Genomic DNA, 18,269 nt, shown 5'->3' with positions numbered 1-18,269 from the left:
AAACACGTTGTATCAATTGGGTATTTGACTACATCAAAAATAAATTATTTCTCAGTGATTATTAAATAGAGGGTCTTTCAAAATCCACGTCCTTTGTTGGATTTAAGTGTAATAACCATTTTAAATTATCGATTAGGTAAACTAAAAAAAGTACGTCAAATGATTGTGACGTCACACACCGGTATGTCATAGAATATCGCATACTAAGCGCGCGTTTTGACGTTTGATAAAAAGTTACTGATTTGACTAGTTCTCAAATACCGTATGTGGAAGTAGTTATGTGTTTCATTTAATGTGACAAAGTATTATTTATTTAAGTAATCCTAGATGATGTCCGCGACTTCATTTACGTGGATTTAGGTTTTTATAAGTCCTAAGGGAACTCTTCGATTTTCCAGTATAAAAAGTAGCCTATGTCCATCCCCGGGATGCAAGCTGGTTACTTATATCTGGACCCGATTTCATCAAATTAGTTAAACGGATGGGCTGTAAAAAGCTTGCAGACAGACACCCTTTCGCATAGTTAGGTATTAGTAATTATAATACAAATATTAAGACACGTATGGTCATGGATAGTATGGATTTTGTGGTAAGTATAATTTTACTGGCATTCGCAGAGACCATATTGACAACTATGGAGATTCCCTATTAAGATTATCAAAAGTTACAAGTTAATCGGTAAAATGATTCCCAACACAATTTAGTTTCTGTGATTTTTTCGTTGTTGTAGAAAACAACTTTTTTAATTTATCTGCAAAATTATTAATAATAATAATAAATAAATAAATAAGCCTTTTATTAACTGAAAAAATATAAATATGTAGGTATACACAGAATCAAATTTTTCTAGTAGCTAGGTACTCACACTTTTCATACTTTACTTAGTTGAAACAAAATTTATGTTCTATGCTTATTTCCTTATTTTTAAACTTTCAGTGATTTTACAACTAATCAAGATAAAGTATACACGATTTATAGACGTTTTACCTCATTGTTACCTAGGAAGGTACATCAAAACATTAGAGAACTTTTGTAATCAATGAGATAAGTTGAACTTGTAACAATGTATTTAGATGACGTAAATTATTCTATTTTATATAGGAACATTAAATAATATTTGAATCTAGGACGACATAGGTATTAACGTTTTTAGAAGACAACTTAAATTATGCGGTTATAGAATAATTTACATTTTCAACATTAAAAAAAAAATTATTTACTTATTTCTAACACAATAGATACCTACCCATTACATTTAAGCCTACTATATAAAAAATTATTACTTATCTAAACTATTTTTATATTTTCACAGATATTTTAAAAAAGATTTGTGCATTTATTTCAGTAAGTAAAGTAAGTAGGTAGGTATAACACAAATATTTGTATGATTATAATAAAATGTTTAGTGTAGATTCTATGTTTGGTACAATATTTCTTTTTGACAACTTCTTGATTAAATACTATATTAATTTAACACTTTGCAATATAAACTTAAGTTACTTTTTTAAAATATAAGTCAATTGTTGTTTTTCAGTCCGCCTCTAAGGCGTAAAGGCCTCCACTAGTTTATTGACTATATTGTTATAAAACTTTTAACTTTATTGTTATAAATTTTTCTTTATTCTTAATTGAAACTGGTGGGTTTTGGTCTAGCCCTCCCACGGTGACCAACCGGATTGGGAGGCACTAACGCACAGAATTAGTTAAATATTCCAAAAACTGCCACCTATTTGAAACGTTTACGTGATAATTAAGTAGTCAAGGTTTTCCCTAAACAATAATAACTATAGAGTCAAATCTGTCCAACAAATAATTAGTAGAAATCTACCACATATGGCAGCACTTTCTGATAGCTGACGACTGACTTACAGCCAGAGAGACGTGCACAGAGTACTTTGTATGGAGACGTGCTTGTCTCTGCTTACAGCATGACACCAGCTATGCAGTGTTGTCAGATGGTTAAAAATAGTATGTTTTTCGTAACTTTTGATCCTCTCGAACACAATCCCTTATTTTTAAAAATAAACACAACTGCATTTTTGCTGTTAATTTCTTAAATTCTTAGCTGGTTCAATTTCCAGGTGAGACTAGCGAATTTTAGAAAATCTTTGAATGCAGCTTTGTTTCTTTAAAAAAATACATTGTATAGGTACCTAGTATAGGTAGGTACAAACTTAGTGCTTCTACCTATCAACATCACAGTTACGAATACCAGCTCTACTCATACTTAAAATAATTGACCTAACATAATCCATTATAGGTAGGTAAGTAGGTAACTATATACCTACTCAATATTGAATAAGTAGTATTCCAGCATTGAGAACGTACAGTACCTGCATACCTACCTAACTATTGAGTAAATTATTCGTTGAACGTCGCGTCGAATTAAATTAGATCCGCGAATAAAGAATCTTGGAGCGGACGATGACGTCACAAAAATGCAACGGGGAACAACGTGGCGCGGCGCCCAGTAGCCGCCTCTCGAGCTCTCCTCATAAATCAAAAAGCTGTTTTTGTGTCTTATCGATGTATAATCGGCGGCTGCTACCGCACTGCCAGCCGGTATAGCTAGGTACACCGTCCGCTTCTCACCCGACACGCGACTGACGTTATCTTTAATTTTTTTTTATACATAGGTACCTACCTAAATGATTTTTTTTATCAGAACCTGCCATGTCTAGATAACATGACTTAGGTATGTTATTTGCCATTAGTTCAGCATTATCACAAGATAAAGTTCAAAACTAAAACCCGACTACGATCCTCTTAAAATAAACGCTAAAATATAGTAAAATTGTATTTCTGTCCTTTGGTATATTATAATAGTAGTACGATACTTAGATGAAATTAATCTAAGGTAAGTACCTACCTACTATATTTATATTTATGAACTCAGAATTTTTTCCTCTTTCATTTGACATCCCAGGTTTTGTTCTCAAAGGTATGTGAAGTCTACCAATCCACACTTGGCCAGCGTGGTAGACTATGGCCAAAACCCTTCTCACTCTGAGAGGAGACCCGTGCTCTGTAGTGAACCGGCGATGGGTTGATCATGATGATAATGATGAAAGATTTGAAGAATAATTTTACGATGTGGTGGTGAGACAGATAAATAAATAATTAACAATTTAATAATATGCATTAAAATATTCATAGTTTCTTCATTTTCATTAGTGGCATAACCGCATCTAGAGATGGACGCGCGGCGGCACGGCGCGGCGTGTCAGCACATAGGTATACTTCGTCTAATTGCACCCCCGCGGAGTGATGGATGGACGAGACCTCGTCCTTTACCCCCTCCCCACACCGCGGCAAACCCCACAAGTACAAGGGTTGTTCCCAGAAATTCCATTATCGTCTGTCTCGTTTCATTTGACAATACGCCGCCTTTTACTATTCGTGCAGAAGGTTTTTGGAATTCCAGAACAAAATGAATGCACACAAAATGAAAGAATATCTATAGGTATTTATTGATCTAGAATCTAGACGATAATGAGCAAGTACTTACTTGTACAGCAGGTAGGTACTTAGTAATTCTCACTTTCGATTCAGGTGATGAACATTAAAATTCAACTGTGATACATTCTAAGAATTAATCAACCGTTAGTCGGTAGGTACTTACGAAAAATTAACCAACACTTTTTATACTGACGTACCTACTTACTAAGACGTAGAAAAATTCCCGAAAGTTTCCGTCATTCGCGAGGGTATAACGCCAGAGTATACACAAGAGCGTGGTGGTTCTGTTTTCCAATAAAATTACGTACTTAATTAAAAAAACAAAAAAGCCCGACTGCTAATAATTGACGTATCATTACATACACAACACATAACACTCCTTTGGGGCTTTGCCGCAGTCGGATAAAAAGCGTGGTACACCTTGTCGAACAATTAGTAGGTTTGTACAGTGCATATAGATTATTATCATAGACTTATTATATATCACTGTAGATTATAGACCCATCTCGCTGCTGAGCCCAAGAGTCATTACGAATCATCTTGCTTGTAGGTTTGACGACTTCCAGCCACCTAAACAAGCCAGAAAAGACTTTATAGCACCATATAGATCACATCGACATGCACGCTACGGCAAGTTAATTACTATACAGAAGGTTGAAGTGTAGGTACCTATAATTAATGGGCTACTTTGCTTAACGCTAGTGGACGTAGAAGATCTTTGATTCAATAGAAACTTGGGATGTATTAAGGTTGCTTCAGAGATGCCAGATTGAATGTGCTGAAGGGCTTACCAAAACACCAACATGTCAGTCCGTATTCCGTATAGGTACCTATTACTTACGGCAGTCTCAGGACCAGAGTACGAGGCCAATCCAATTGCAGCGGGAGGTGCGAGTTGCGACAGCGCAGTTTTCACAGCCGTTCACACAAGTTTCCTAGTTTAAAACTATGTGACGTCAATCGGTCGGAATTAACATGGCGGCTACGATATCATGCGTTTTGGATATTTGTAGAACAGATAAAAAAGTGAAATCTGTAAAATGAATTATAAAATTCATTATAAGTACCTAGGGTCAGATGTCCAACAATGAAACAGTGGTACACAATAAAACACTGTGAAATCTCTAAAATGCGGCGTTGCCAGATTGTGCAATATATTGCGTTAGGGCACTCTCGTGGACCCCCCGCCCTACCCCAGTTTGCATCGGTGTCGCGTGGGAGCAGACGTATTTGCAGAGTATTTTTAATATTTTCGACAAAAAGTAAGTATTTTCTGCATTCTTTGTAGATTTTTCATTAAATAGTGATTGGAAATTTCATATTTTTCATGATTACCTAACAATAAAGATATTTCATAGATTGACGTGCAATAGATCATATGTTAAAGTGTTACAATTTAGTGAGAAAAAAATTGAGTTTAGTAAAAAAAACCTTGGTAGTCCACAGTGAAACAGTTGCACAATGGACACAATGAAACACTGTTTCAATGTGTACTATCTCGTTTCATTGTGTACCATAACACGTTATAACAATAGGTACAAACATCTTTATTGTAGGTTTATTTCTGTAGGTATGTAAATTTGGTTACAATAAAGAATATTTTACTTTTATTTTACTTAGGTAACATTAATCGATCTTTATTTATTTTTCGTTTAAGATGGCGCGTACTAAAGCCCAAGAAGGTGATAACGTGCTCGTTTTACTGGACGCCAAAAAACTGAAGGTCTACTATGTTAATGATAGACTGATTAAAGTGAAATTAAGAATAAAACCTTTTGGATTGAACTCAATCGTTTTTTGTCATTTACCCACATTAATCCAAAATGACACAAAATAAGATGAGGCAGACACTATGAATAATTATGTTTCATTGTTGAATTAGTGGTGTTTCATTGCGTACACTACTGTGGACACAATGAAACATTTCCCATTTTTTATTTTTTTATTTATTGCTGATTGATTGCACATTAATTAAAAAAACTATAAATGGCATCTGATAACCAATAAAATTGCCTATACATCTGTAAAAAATTGGACTTCTATCTGTAAAAGCAAAAGGTGTATGAGTCTTTGAATTTTTAGTGTTCCATTGTTGGACACATGACCCTACCTATAAACTGAAATCAATTGTGTATACATTTTTAGATTTTTTCTCGCTTGGTGTAAAATACCGTATTATCGCAGATACAAAAATATTAACTCAATAATATAAAAATATCTACCCTAAAGGAAATGTTGCAGACAAAAGGCGAGTAGTGCTTTGATAGGGTTTCACGTATCCGTATGAAAGGTATGCATTGCGTATTGATTACACATCACATCAACAATAAACCGCCTCTTCCGTTCAAAAGAATAGAAAGGAAATTAAAAAAGGTCAATATTTAGACAGAATTTATTATGGCGCATAAAACCGGACGTGATTGTGTGTTGGCGCTAATAAAATATAAAGAACAGGATAAGATTTTTTGACGGGATCATGTTAACTCGTCTGTTCTCAACATTCCCTTGTCACAACTCACAACAGCCCAACAAAAGCAGCTGCAATTTCTTTATAAGTAGGTAGGTATATTTCGATTAAATTGTGATCGATTGAATCGGAAATTGAGCCAGTCTGTCGAAGCGCATTGAATTGGAATCATGCATGCTTCCATAGCTTCAGTTCTACCAGAAGATATAGCTACCTATGCAATAACCAATTTAAATCCTTTTTAAATACAAAGGGGACAAACTTTTGATATTGCCTTGCTTTGATAAAAAACATCGTCACTCCCAAAAAGTATTTTTACAAGTAACGTGTAAATATCCCTTGTGGTCCTAATTTCGTGGAAAAGTTAGGTAAATACAATTACTCGCTAAGGGTTTGCCTTCCCTTCCACCCTATGGCGCCGTAACGACGGCATGAGAAGTCGGCAAGTATCCATCTAAATTCAAAATAAACTCACTTTTTGTGTTTGTTCTGAATTTTTATATACCGACCAAAAGTTTGTAACACGTTTCTAATAGGTAGGTATCACGCCGAAAATATGTGAATGTGGATTGTGGATTATAATTATGCAAGTTAGTCGTTTTACTTTGGGCACTAAGTAGTACTTAGGTACCTACCTACTTAGCTAGTTGTGCTTATGCCATAGATTTTTTGTAGTTTTTTTGGGTTCTGTAGTAAAACTAAAACAAAACAAGGAATATACTGAGGTACCCACCTAAGTATATAATTATAATAATTAGTTACTTTTGTCCGTCCGAAGTTGAAATTTGGCACGAAATAGAAACTCATTGTTTTTGTTACGGGTTACCGCAACGCTACATTTCAAATTATGAAAAAATATCCTGAACATTTTTAGTGAGAGTCAATAAAAAATTTCGGTACACCTCTCGAGTGGAACCTTGTTATAATTATGAGGTATTTTATAATTAGTTATTATGGATTAAATAGTTTTCGAAGGTTAAGTCGATGCAAGGTTACGAAAGTCAACTTCGAAGTCACGAAGGTCTATGTCAAGGTATTAGGTAACAATGGTCGACGTCGAGGAAACGAAGTTCGAACTTGAGGATACGAAAGTCGATGTCAAGGAAATGACGGTTCACAAAGAGATTATGAATGTTGACGAGATTCGATTCCGAGGATGCGAAAATCAACTTTGAGGTAACTGGAGGTAACCAGTGGCGGATTTCCAGTCCTGGCCGCCCTAGGTCATGTAGTAAGTAGGTACCAGCCGCCCTCTTTTCAGCACTCATATTTACCAACTTTTATCATAACATCAGTGAATTTTTATCGCTAGGAATGGCCGCCCTAGGCCCGGGCCTACTGGGCCTTAGGGCAAATCCGCCACTGGAGGTAACGATAGTCAACTTCGATTGACGAAAGTGAACGTCGACGTTCAGTGGTAACGAAGGTCGACGTCAGGGTTACGAAAGTCGTTGTCGAGGAAACGAAGCTTGATGTCGAAGATAAGAAAGTCATAAGAAGTCGATGTTGAGGAAACGAACATCGGCTTCATCGAGTCAACGTCGTATAACTCGTAAGGTGGTTTATTATAAGCAGGAATAGGTACGGAACCCTGCCTTTTGCGTGTTCTGATATGCACTTGACCAGTTTTTGATAATAAACTGTAGCTCCTAAAACTCCAAGCCCCAACGGATTTATGGAGGATAATTCTTTTTTCAATTTACATTTAACGATGATAATTCTTTCTAAGTTTACTCTTAGCTGATAATATTTCTTCCTTTATTTACTTTAAAGCAATGATTCCCGGCTCATTTACACAAGTTGATAGATAAAAAGCGATAGCGTGGCGGCGCTCTTGTCATCAGAAAGAAAACAAAATAAATAAAGAGATCCGGCTCTTAACGCGTTCTGTGTAACACCAGGGGTAGCTCTGAATGAAGTAAACAACGACGACTCACAACACACTAAAACTAAATAGGTAGGTACTTATTTAGATAGGTACAATATACTTATAATACATAGGTTGATGATGAAAAAATTGATAAGTATTTAATTATTATGAAAACTGATTTTTAAACCAACCATATTTAGTGGATATTTTAAATTACTATTTTGCCGTCCTATTTCTAAAAAGCGCTTAACTCCAAAAAACAGGTTTTGAGTTATCCACAAAAACGCAGGAATTTTCACAAAACTGATATTTCTATTTACACTTATCAACCAACGTACCTACTATAGTTAGGTAGGTATAATCCTATAATGGAGTCGTTCAGCTAAGTAATTCAATTTCGATTTCCGAAGTCGAACGCACGCCGAAAGCCCATTGAAACTCCCTTGCCAAACCTCCCCCAATTTGTTTGCGGAAATTAACGAAAAATCTATACCACCTAGTTAAACTTACCTACATAATATACCAACCTATCTATGTGGTAGCGCGATATTGTATTAGTGTTATTTTAAATTATGAAATAATAATATTGAGCTAACTAAACTAGGTATAGATTTATACATATAATATTATGTCGCAGAGAAATTGTATAAACCGGAACTTGGCCGTATCTTTCAGCCTCAGGGATATGGTCAAACCCCGCGAGATGTTAAAATGACAACTCAATTTGACCATTTCACTAAACAAATCTAGTGATAATATAATAAGACACTGAACATAGTTTAGTGACTAGTGAAACACCTGATAATATTAAGATAAAATTACCCAATAGAACCTATGTGCTCTTCTTCAGTCTCTGGGATTTTGCGATTACCTACATCGAATGTGGTTCAGAAGGAAATCTGATTACGACATTCTAAAGTTGGGTTAGGTTAAAGGGGGTTGACCATAGTTAAAGTTTAAAAGTTTAAGGATGTCTGGCTGCGGGATGCCACGGCTAATTGTTGGCAATGCATGACATGATTTCTAATCCTATTCCGAAGAAAGTATTAAAAAAACCTTTATAGGTACCTACTTTGATGTAAGATTTTTTACACCTTTATTACCTGTTATCTCCCAAAGCCACCATGATACAAACAAACATCCAACCAAACGTTGCTCTCAGTGTTGAGGACAATACGAAGATAAACTTTCAGCTTTTATAAATATTTAGGTCTGGCACTCGCTGATTCTCTCTATAAAGAATAATAAGCAGGTGGAATAGTAAGTATAAAAATTTCCTAGAAAGATACCAATATACCTACTCTGTGCTAGTAGAAAGTGGACTCTTCAAGATCGGGCAAATCCCGCAGTGTTGCGGTGCGATGCAGTACAAATTCAAACCTGTAATTTGAATATGGAAGGCAGCCGTGCCGTGATTTCCACAGTCCACTAGCTCGTTAACGATGTCAGCCTTCGGAAAGCACTTCTTGGTTTTCGAACTTTAAAAATCTCGCCAAAACTACACAATTTGTGGCTCCCATGCCAATTTTTACTATAACTGTAATGATAATATTTATATCATTGCGTGTTTTGTCACCTCTGACTGGATGTAAACTTGTGCATGTGGACTTGTTTCTCAGTATGTCGGAAATAGCGCTTCCGAGTAACTCGCGTTGTCACGCATTGTCTTTTACTTAAACTTATTTAGATTCCATTTTATTTTAGTTTACCTACCTAAGGTACCTATGTATAACGCTTAATCTAAACAGCTTAATCTATGTTTAAATTCCTACCTACACGCATGCTTAAAAAATTTATGTAGGCAAGTTAGTAGGTAGTAACAGAGTTACGTTTGTCAGTACCTAGGTAGCTTAGGACTTGCCTATTGTAAGTTTCTGTTATAATAGCCGGAACGCATGATTGACATCAGCCATGTTAAATCCAAAATGATTAAGCATTTGCTTGGCAATCCGTTGCGCTCGATTATTTATTATACATTTGGGTACATGGGTACCTACACTAAAAAGCGGCAGGTGTGCATGGTAAGTGGAGAGCGGGAGTCTCGAACCTTTGCGGTACCGTCGACGACGTGCGCGGTGAGATCAAAGCGCTAAGACGCGAGGGTCGACGCACGCGGCTCTCGATTCTCGATCGTCCCGCGCCCCGCTCGTCTTCCCCCAGTGATATTTAATGTTCCACTGACTAGATGCGGTGCTTCAGGGCAAAAAATAATATACATCTACCCTTAGCTTTCTATAGATAGATAGCGGTTTTGTAGAGCATTGTCTCTGTCGTTGAGACCGACAAAACAACACATAGGTATGAGTGGAAACTTATAGTCTGTTCTAAGTTAACTTATCTACGTTCGCGTTGGTAGAAATGGACTGCGTCAAGCGGATTGTGATTGACAGGAGTATGGACACCGATGTTCGTTGGAACATGTTATTATGAAGCGCCCCATCTAGGGGAACATTTATATCACTGTCTTCCCCATATCCATACAACAATCTACGGCAACTTACGGTTCGATTCGTTTTCTTGACTCGAATCGGCGCAGCGGCACAGGCGTCGTCGGTGCGCGCAAAATACGCTCAAAGAGAACCTCCATCGCTGGACCGGTTATTGTTTACAAACGACCAGCGTAGGTATAGGTATAATGGCCGTAAATTGCTTAGACGAAATATCTGAGCTTCGTTATTCGAAATGTGTTCCTTCCGCATAACGTAGGAGAGGAGTTAGGTACGACCAAACTAAAAACTTTGGTCCTACGTAAGCTACTAGCTTAATTTTTGCTCCTACGTAGCATATTTTTTTCTAAACGAAGGTAAATACCTACCTACCTATACTAGGTAGTATTATAATAAAATGTAACAAACCTATAAAAAAATTGTTTTGGGGTCCCAAAAATAAAAGGGCTCTTTTACTATTAGGTAGGTATGTACCTACCTACCACGTTTCTCAAATCTTGTAAACTTGTAGCTTGTAAGATAGGTATTGCGCTACTGTTGTGTTGAAAACTGAGTTCTTCGGGATTCGGCAGTTCGGATTGAATTAATTAACGTTGTCGTGATATTCGGCGGTGGGCGCGCCACTCACTGTCTTCACAACATAATTTGCACTTTGAGCGGCAAGATCAAAGCCGAGGCCGTTCGATGGCGGCGCCTTTGATCGCTTCGAGCCTTTGACTGCTGCCGCCTCCGCAGGGCATGCCTCCAGATAGTCAATTTTGGACGGTTTTTTTGTAACTCTACCTAGGTATAATATACCTACCTCTACCTATACCTACATTTATACCTACATTGTTCAAGGCTCTGTCTATATTACGTGTAGGTACTACATTACTAGATAGCCTATTATTATTAACGAATGCACGAAGTAGGTACCTAGGTAAGTAGGTACCTACTACCTACCCCTTACATGTACCTACTAACCTGTATTGTAACGATGATTTGTTATCTATGTACTAACCTGTACCTAGGTACTAATTCTGTGCTGTGGCTGAAATCACAGATCGATGAAAATGGTCCCCCTGGCTTTATGGTAAGTACCTACTACCTACAGTACCTACCAACCTAATCCTTGTCATAAAACGTTGAAAAGTCAAAATAGGCCAAATATAGTATTTTTAGTTAGTGACTTCATCAACGTAAGTAGGTAGGTAAGTATTTAAGTACCTAGGTACCTACATTATAAATTGGCTGAAATAAAATAAACCATAAGCATAACCTACCTACTTACAATATTTTTTTATAAAAAGTGGCAACCCTAATTCTATGCACGCACATCACATTGCACAAGCAGATTGACAAATGTCCTACCCTCCTTTAGAAGATATAGATATACAGGGTGTAACCAGAACGCTGGCGAAAACAAAAACAGGTGATAGTACTGATGATTACTGATAAGATAGTTAGGTACCTAGGTAGGTACTTACCACAAAAAAAATATTAAAAAATCCTATAATTTTCTAAAAGTTTACGATAATTATATTGCAAATTAAACATCTGACTGAAGCTAGAGGTAAACAAAAGTTGCGTAAGTAGGCCACTTGGCGGGCATTGACCCAAATTTTGCATTGCGGGTTTGAAAAATACTAAATCACTAAAACTACAGAATGAGGTACCTAGCTAGGTAAATGGTTATTGGTATTGGATTGTGTTTAGGTAGGTAAGTATAACAATAACGCTAAGTTTTTGCTAGCGTTCGTTACACCCTGTATTTATAGAGGTAAGTACCTAATAGGTATAATATATGCAATGATTATAAAATAATTTTAAAACTTATAAAATAATAATTTGGCATTTCACTTTTAAATTCTCAAGTAAGTAGCTATTTTATGCAATATGCAATAAAGGCACCTACCCTGCAGCGTCTTTCCGTAATTAAAATAAGCAGCTGATGTCCGAATATAGGAAAGACATAAAGGTTACCTATATGTGCGTTTTTATGCAAAATATCTTACTGCAAATTGCTGAATATAAATTTTTATTTTCTTATAGGTACTTATCTAGGTAGGTATTAAAAACTCATAAACACAATTTACATAGGTACCTTCGTAGTTCGTTGGTTATATGTACCTACCTACTTTTTGTGTGTACCTACTGCCTGGTGGCAAAGAAATCAATGATTCTTTCGGACAAAGTAGGTACCTACTAGAGATGTTCCGGATATCCGTATCCGTATCCGCGGATATCCGCGGGAGAAAAAAGATCCGTATCTGAATCCGTTTCTTTTTTGGCGGATCTTTTACGGATCTTTTACCCTATTAATTTTTAATAGGTACATAGATTAAATTCTATTTTTAGGTGATCAGGTAGCAATAAAATACTATTAAATAATTCCACAACAAACAACAAATAAACACAAACATTTTTGCTGCTCAATGTGGCTGATTCCATTGTACACAATCTCTAAACTAAACTAAAATGTCACGCCTAAATCTATTGCTATCCCTTTCATAATGTTGCTTGCGGAAAAGGATGGCACTAGATTTAGACCTGCTAATTTAGTTTAGTTTAGAGATTGTGTACAAGAGAATCGGCCCCATGTCTCACTAAATTCTAAGCAAAAAAAAAAACCGACTTCCAAAACCACTACAAAGTAAAAAATTGCTTTTGTTTTGACACTGATTGAGTAAGAAAGTTAAGATCCGTATCCCTATCCACGGATCTTGACGCCAATGATCAGTATCCGTATCCGTATCCGCAGATCTACATTTTTAATGATCCGGCACATCACTAGTACCTACCTACCTTGCTGAAACTGTTGAAAATGGAATTGCCTCCGTAGAGGTAAAGTTAGCTAGGTACCTACCTACCTACGTAGAAGCAATTCCAATTTCACAATTTTACATAGGACCTAACCAAAAAAAACTAACGAAAACTTGGATCTACCTAAGAAGCATTAGGGTCACTCGGCCCTTTCACGACCAGTTAGTCGACTTGGTGTCTTTAAAGTTACGTAGCTCTTCAAAATATACCTTTTTAGCCGATATTACAACTTAAATCGATAAAAAAAGCATTAAAGAAATTAATCACTATATGTTTTAAGCATTTTAATTTCTCTATTATTAGCAATATTCCGATTTATCGAAAAGCGCGTTTTTTTCAGTTTACGACCATTCTTCGTTAGTTCACGGCCACACTTTCGTCAGTTTACGACCATTTAAATGCCACTGAAAAAGGAGCTTTCGATGTATTTACTTAAAGTCAAAAATAAAAATAACAATATTTTCTCTGATATCACGTTTATTTATTTCTTCTATTAATTATTAATCAATATGTTTATCAAAAAAACTAACAAAAATAACTAAGTAATAATATCGTATCGAAAATAGATAGTGGGAAAACATAATTAATTATGATTTTTTTTAAATATCACGTTTATTTACTTCTTCTATAAATTATTAATCAATATGTTATCAAAAATAACTAAGCAACAATTTTTTATCGAAATTAGAATATAATGGACAAAAGTAATTAATTATGATTATTATTAATATTAATATAATAAAAAATTATATTATTATATAAATTACTTATTATTATCTTGCATACAAAATGGGCATATGTAATCCGATATTGCTGCTTCAATATATGGAACTTGTTCCAACATTGTACATTTTAGATGGAACCAGCGGACGCATTTATCACAGCCGATATTTTTTTCCGAATCATCCTCAACGTCGCTTATCAAGTCTTCATAACATTGGCTGCATTGCAAAACCTCCTTTTTTGAGGTGCTCTTCACCACTGTCCTTTTTTTCTTTATTCTTTTCTCTTTTTCTTTAGCTTTCCTATCTTTTTCTTCTGCTTTTAATTGTCGCTTTTGTTTTTTTTCCATTTCTAAATTTTCTTTATCTTGGTCTTTTTTTTGGTAATAAGCTCTCCAAGCTTTAGAAGAAATTGCACTAGGTAATTTAGGTCCAATCTTTTTATCTTTTGGTGCTGGTGGCTCCGGAAAATGTAAATGTTTTTCGAAGATATCATCAAAAGACATGTCATTTTGTGTTTGTGATATTTCGAGTTCAGAAAATGGCAAAACCGATATATCGTCTAAAGATATATATGAGCCAGGTTGAGGTAAACTTATATTTGCAGCATCAGTAATTAGTTCTGTGGTCAAAATGTTGATATTCGGGCTTGAACATGAAGCAGGAGCTGGTGGCGTAATAGTGTCAATATTTGGGTTGCAACTTGGAGCTTGTAGTGTAAAAATATCAATATTTGAGCTGAAATTAGAGGGATTATTCAGGCTGGAACAAGCAGTAGTTTGTGGCACGATTCCAGGCTTATCAAAGTTTAAATTGTCTGGAGTAACTGCACAGTTCGTTTCAGTCACGAGGTCTTCAAGTATGCTCGAACTCTGATTAGAAGTTGCAGATGTTCGAGGCGTCTTTGACTTGGAACGGCGATTTTCGATGAATTTTGCTCTAGCCTTCTCAATTTCTTCCAGAATAGGCGTTACTTCAATATTTCGACTGGCCAAGTCTGTCTGGATTAATGATATAACCTTCAAGGCTGCATCGAAATCTCTTGCATACACCGTTTTTGCTCTATTTGATGTTGGACTTATTAGTTTCTGTAAGTCCTTGACACATTTTGTGTAGTCTACGTTATTTTCATTTAAGGGGTACAACCCACATTTTCGAAACCCATTTTTGATGGTCTCGTCCAAGTCAATTAAAGTGAAAGTCTCTTTAAGAATTTCACAAAAATTAAGTTTAGTAATGGTTTTGTTAATGTTCTCAGGGCGAACCTGCCAATTCCTTACAGTATTTTTCCACTTTTGCTTCAGCGGCCTAAACACGCTTACGTCAGCCGGCTGAAGCATATGCGTTGTGTTAGCTGGTAAGGCATATAATATTATGCCATTTTGGTCACAAAACTCACTCAATGAGTATGTCATATGAGACTTGTGCCCGTCTATAAATAGAATCACAGGCTTTTTGATACCGCTTTTGGCTATCCAATCATTCAAATCATTACATACATATTCATAGAAGACTTCGCTCTTCATCCAACCACTTTCGGAACGTCCAAGTACCCATGATTCTGGCATATTATCAATGATAGCCTTAGGAGGTCTTACGTAGGGGAATATTACAAGGGGTGGGCATAATTTACCACTTGCTGTAAATACCACCAATACAGTGATATTTTCTTTTTCATTATTTTGTTTAATTACATATACGTTTTTGTATCCTCTAGGTCCCAAAACTTTACCACTCTTTGGGCACAGAGAGAATCCGGTTTCATCTCCGTTAAATATCCTGTCTGGTTCTTCAAATATGTCCAAAGCAGCAATAGACGCCATATAATCTCTCAATTCCTTGAACCACGACCTTATGCGGGTCTCGGTTACTGCGGCTCGGGCATTGTTAATGCCTTCTGGTACTCTAATACTAATTTCGGGATGTCGTTTTAAGAAGTTGTGGTACCAAGTATCACCTGGCTTACCCTCCTTAAAAGGGTTTTTAATTCCAGAATCGCGAATGATTTTGGATACACTTTCTATTAGATCTTGTTTAGTTAGTGGAAACCCACATTTAGCCATGTTTATAAGCCATTTAGATAGCTTTTCTTCAATTTCGCGACCTAATATAGGGTCTGGGCCTACTTTAGGCATTTTGCTCGCTGCTATTTTACCCGACAGTCGATCATAAACGGTCGTTTTTGGCACCCCATAAAACCGGCAGGCTTCTCTTATTCCCATTTTTTTGTTTTGTATGTCTTCTATTGCTTTCATTAAATTTTCTTCCTTGTAGTTGAAAAGACTACGTATGGTAGACTTTTTTGATACCGCCCGCGCCTTCTGCAAAATACATTTTACTAAAGTAAGTACATTAAAAAAACAGAAAATATCATATTAGTGGTAATATATATAATATTAGTAGTAATTGCAAAAATAAATTGAAAATGTAACCATGTTAGTTGTATTTGCAAGTTATAAAAAAACTTGTATATAAAATATGCAATATACATATTATAAACAGAAAATATCAACGTGTTAGTGGTATTTGCAACAAGTGATGAAATAATGTATGCCTTTGGTGATTTTTATACATAAGACCTCATAAAATCATCGTTGCTAAACAGTGTTAATTAAGGGTACTTGGATATTCACGAAGTTGTTGATGAAAAGTGGGTTATTTTATGAATACTTTAATAATGATTTCAGTGGTTATTTTAATAATGAGGCTGAAGTTGTCGTATAAGAAGCTTCTGCTATTTGATGAACTTTCTTGAAATCATGACATACCCTTGCCGAAAAATAAGCAACGAAGTCGGATCTCCACCAAAATGTTGATAATCTTACTTCTATATAGAAGTAATATATACCGACTTGATATCTTTCTATCAAAATGGTTCATTGTCATAATATTATTGTAAGCTAGGTAATAATTTAATAGATCATACCAACTTATCTTTATCGTTTGCTTTTTTCTGTTTATTTTTTTTCGGTTTAGGTGGTGGAACCATCTGTAAATAGAAATAAAACACATGCAACATATACCAAGCACCAAACCCGTTAGTACGCAGTCAGACATCTTTGTGAAAACAGTATAAGTTTATTACTGTTTAAATAATATGGCCATACCGAACTTAATTATTTATAAAAGAAAGAAAGTAGGTTTCAATTCAATTTATCGTCAGAAATCTTCGTGAACAACACTAAACATTTGTGTATGAGAAAAGAAGTTGGTTCTCGATCATAGTTAGGTCTTTTGCCACATCACATTAATATTTCTGGTTGCGATTAAATCAATAAACGATCGCCAAAATATAGACATTAAATTGATGTTCTTATAGTCGCAAGCTAATCAGTAGGTATACGACCACCAAAATGTAGTCAAACTAATGAAAATAACTACTTGGTCGTTAACTAGTCTGTATACGACCACCAAAATGTAGTCAAACTAATGAAAATAACTACGTGGTCGTTAACTAGTCTGTATACGACCACCAAAATGTAGTCAAACTAATGAAAATAACTACGTGGTCGTTAACTAGTCTGTATACGAACACCAAAATGTAGTCAAACTAATGAAAATAACTACGTGGTCGTTAACTAGTCTGTATACGCCCGCAAAAAACTGAGACTTTTGTATGTAATAAAATTGGTGGTCGACAGATGATCCGTTCCCGACCACTTTGTATTTAGCTATCTTAATACATTTAGATTTCTAGGTTTTATCTATATTTTGCTGGTCGCAATCTGACATCTAAATAAAGCATGTTTATTAGGATGCCAAGAAACAATAACATTTACACCCATATAAAGCTGCATGTTAGAAAAGCTGAAATAAGATTCGATGAAAACCGCTCTTTTACGACCATGTGTTCGTAAACGGAAGGAAGCTAAGTTTTAGTCAGCCCATTGGCGACCACCCTTATTTATATTAAATAAACCATTTTTTGAATCAAATATGGACTCAAAGATATATTTCAATCATACTCTAACACCTCAAGTGCAATAAGTATGCACAAACTTTACTAAAAACATGTTTTACTTACTGTTGAAGTTTGCCTCCTCACTAATTTTTTATTAACTTTTTGCTCCAAAATCGACACATGCGCTCCGTCTCAGATTCGTCAACTCACTGAGAGACACTAACAAATACTGGGTCAGCCAAATTTTACTTGAGGGAAAGAGATGGACAGAGCATGCTCTTGCAGCAAAATGAACGATCGCTGCGTTATTATTACAACTATTTTTGGTTGTTTTCTGAAAAATGGTCGGGAACAGGCTGTGGTCGCCAAACCGGCCAAATGACCCTATATTTCAGACATTAGTTTTGACGATAGCTCAAAAAATAATTTTTAATTTTTAACGGCTTTTTAAAGGCACAGATTTAAAAGACAGCTGCATTAATATTATCGACATTGACTTAGCAGTACAGATGTACCTAGGTACTTAGAGGCATTGAATTATAATGTACTGTGCTTAGAGGTCGAAACCTGCAACAGCTATATTGGCAGATCTTGCTAGCGG

The 18,269-nt window shown here is 35.7% G+C and overlaps 1 long non-coding RNA gene across 1 annotated transcript; it reads right to left on the bottom strand.

Annotated features, from left to right (window-relative positions):
• Window positions 1-15,884: 15,884 nt before the first annotated feature.
• LOC138404361 (uncharacterized) lies at window positions 15,885-18,037 on the bottom strand. The gene is made up of 3 exons (XR_011238347.1): window positions 17,792-18,037; window positions 16,694-16,756; window positions 15,885-16,088 (listed from the first exon to the last, which is right to left on the bottom strand). It is a non-coding gene; the product is annotated as an uncharacterized lncRNA (long non-coding RNA).
• Window positions 18,038-18,269: the final 232 nt, after the last annotated feature.

Source organism: Maniola hyperantus, chromosome 2 (genome assembly GCF_902806685.2).
Source record: "Maniola hyperantus chromosome 2, iAphHyp1.2, whole genome shotgun sequence".
Lineage (NCBI taxonomy): Eukaryota > Metazoa > Arthropoda > Insecta > Lepidoptera > Nymphalidae > Maniola > Maniola hyperantus.
Note: the sequence above shows the minus strand (reverse complement) of the source record. Positions and strands in the feature narration are given on the sequence as shown.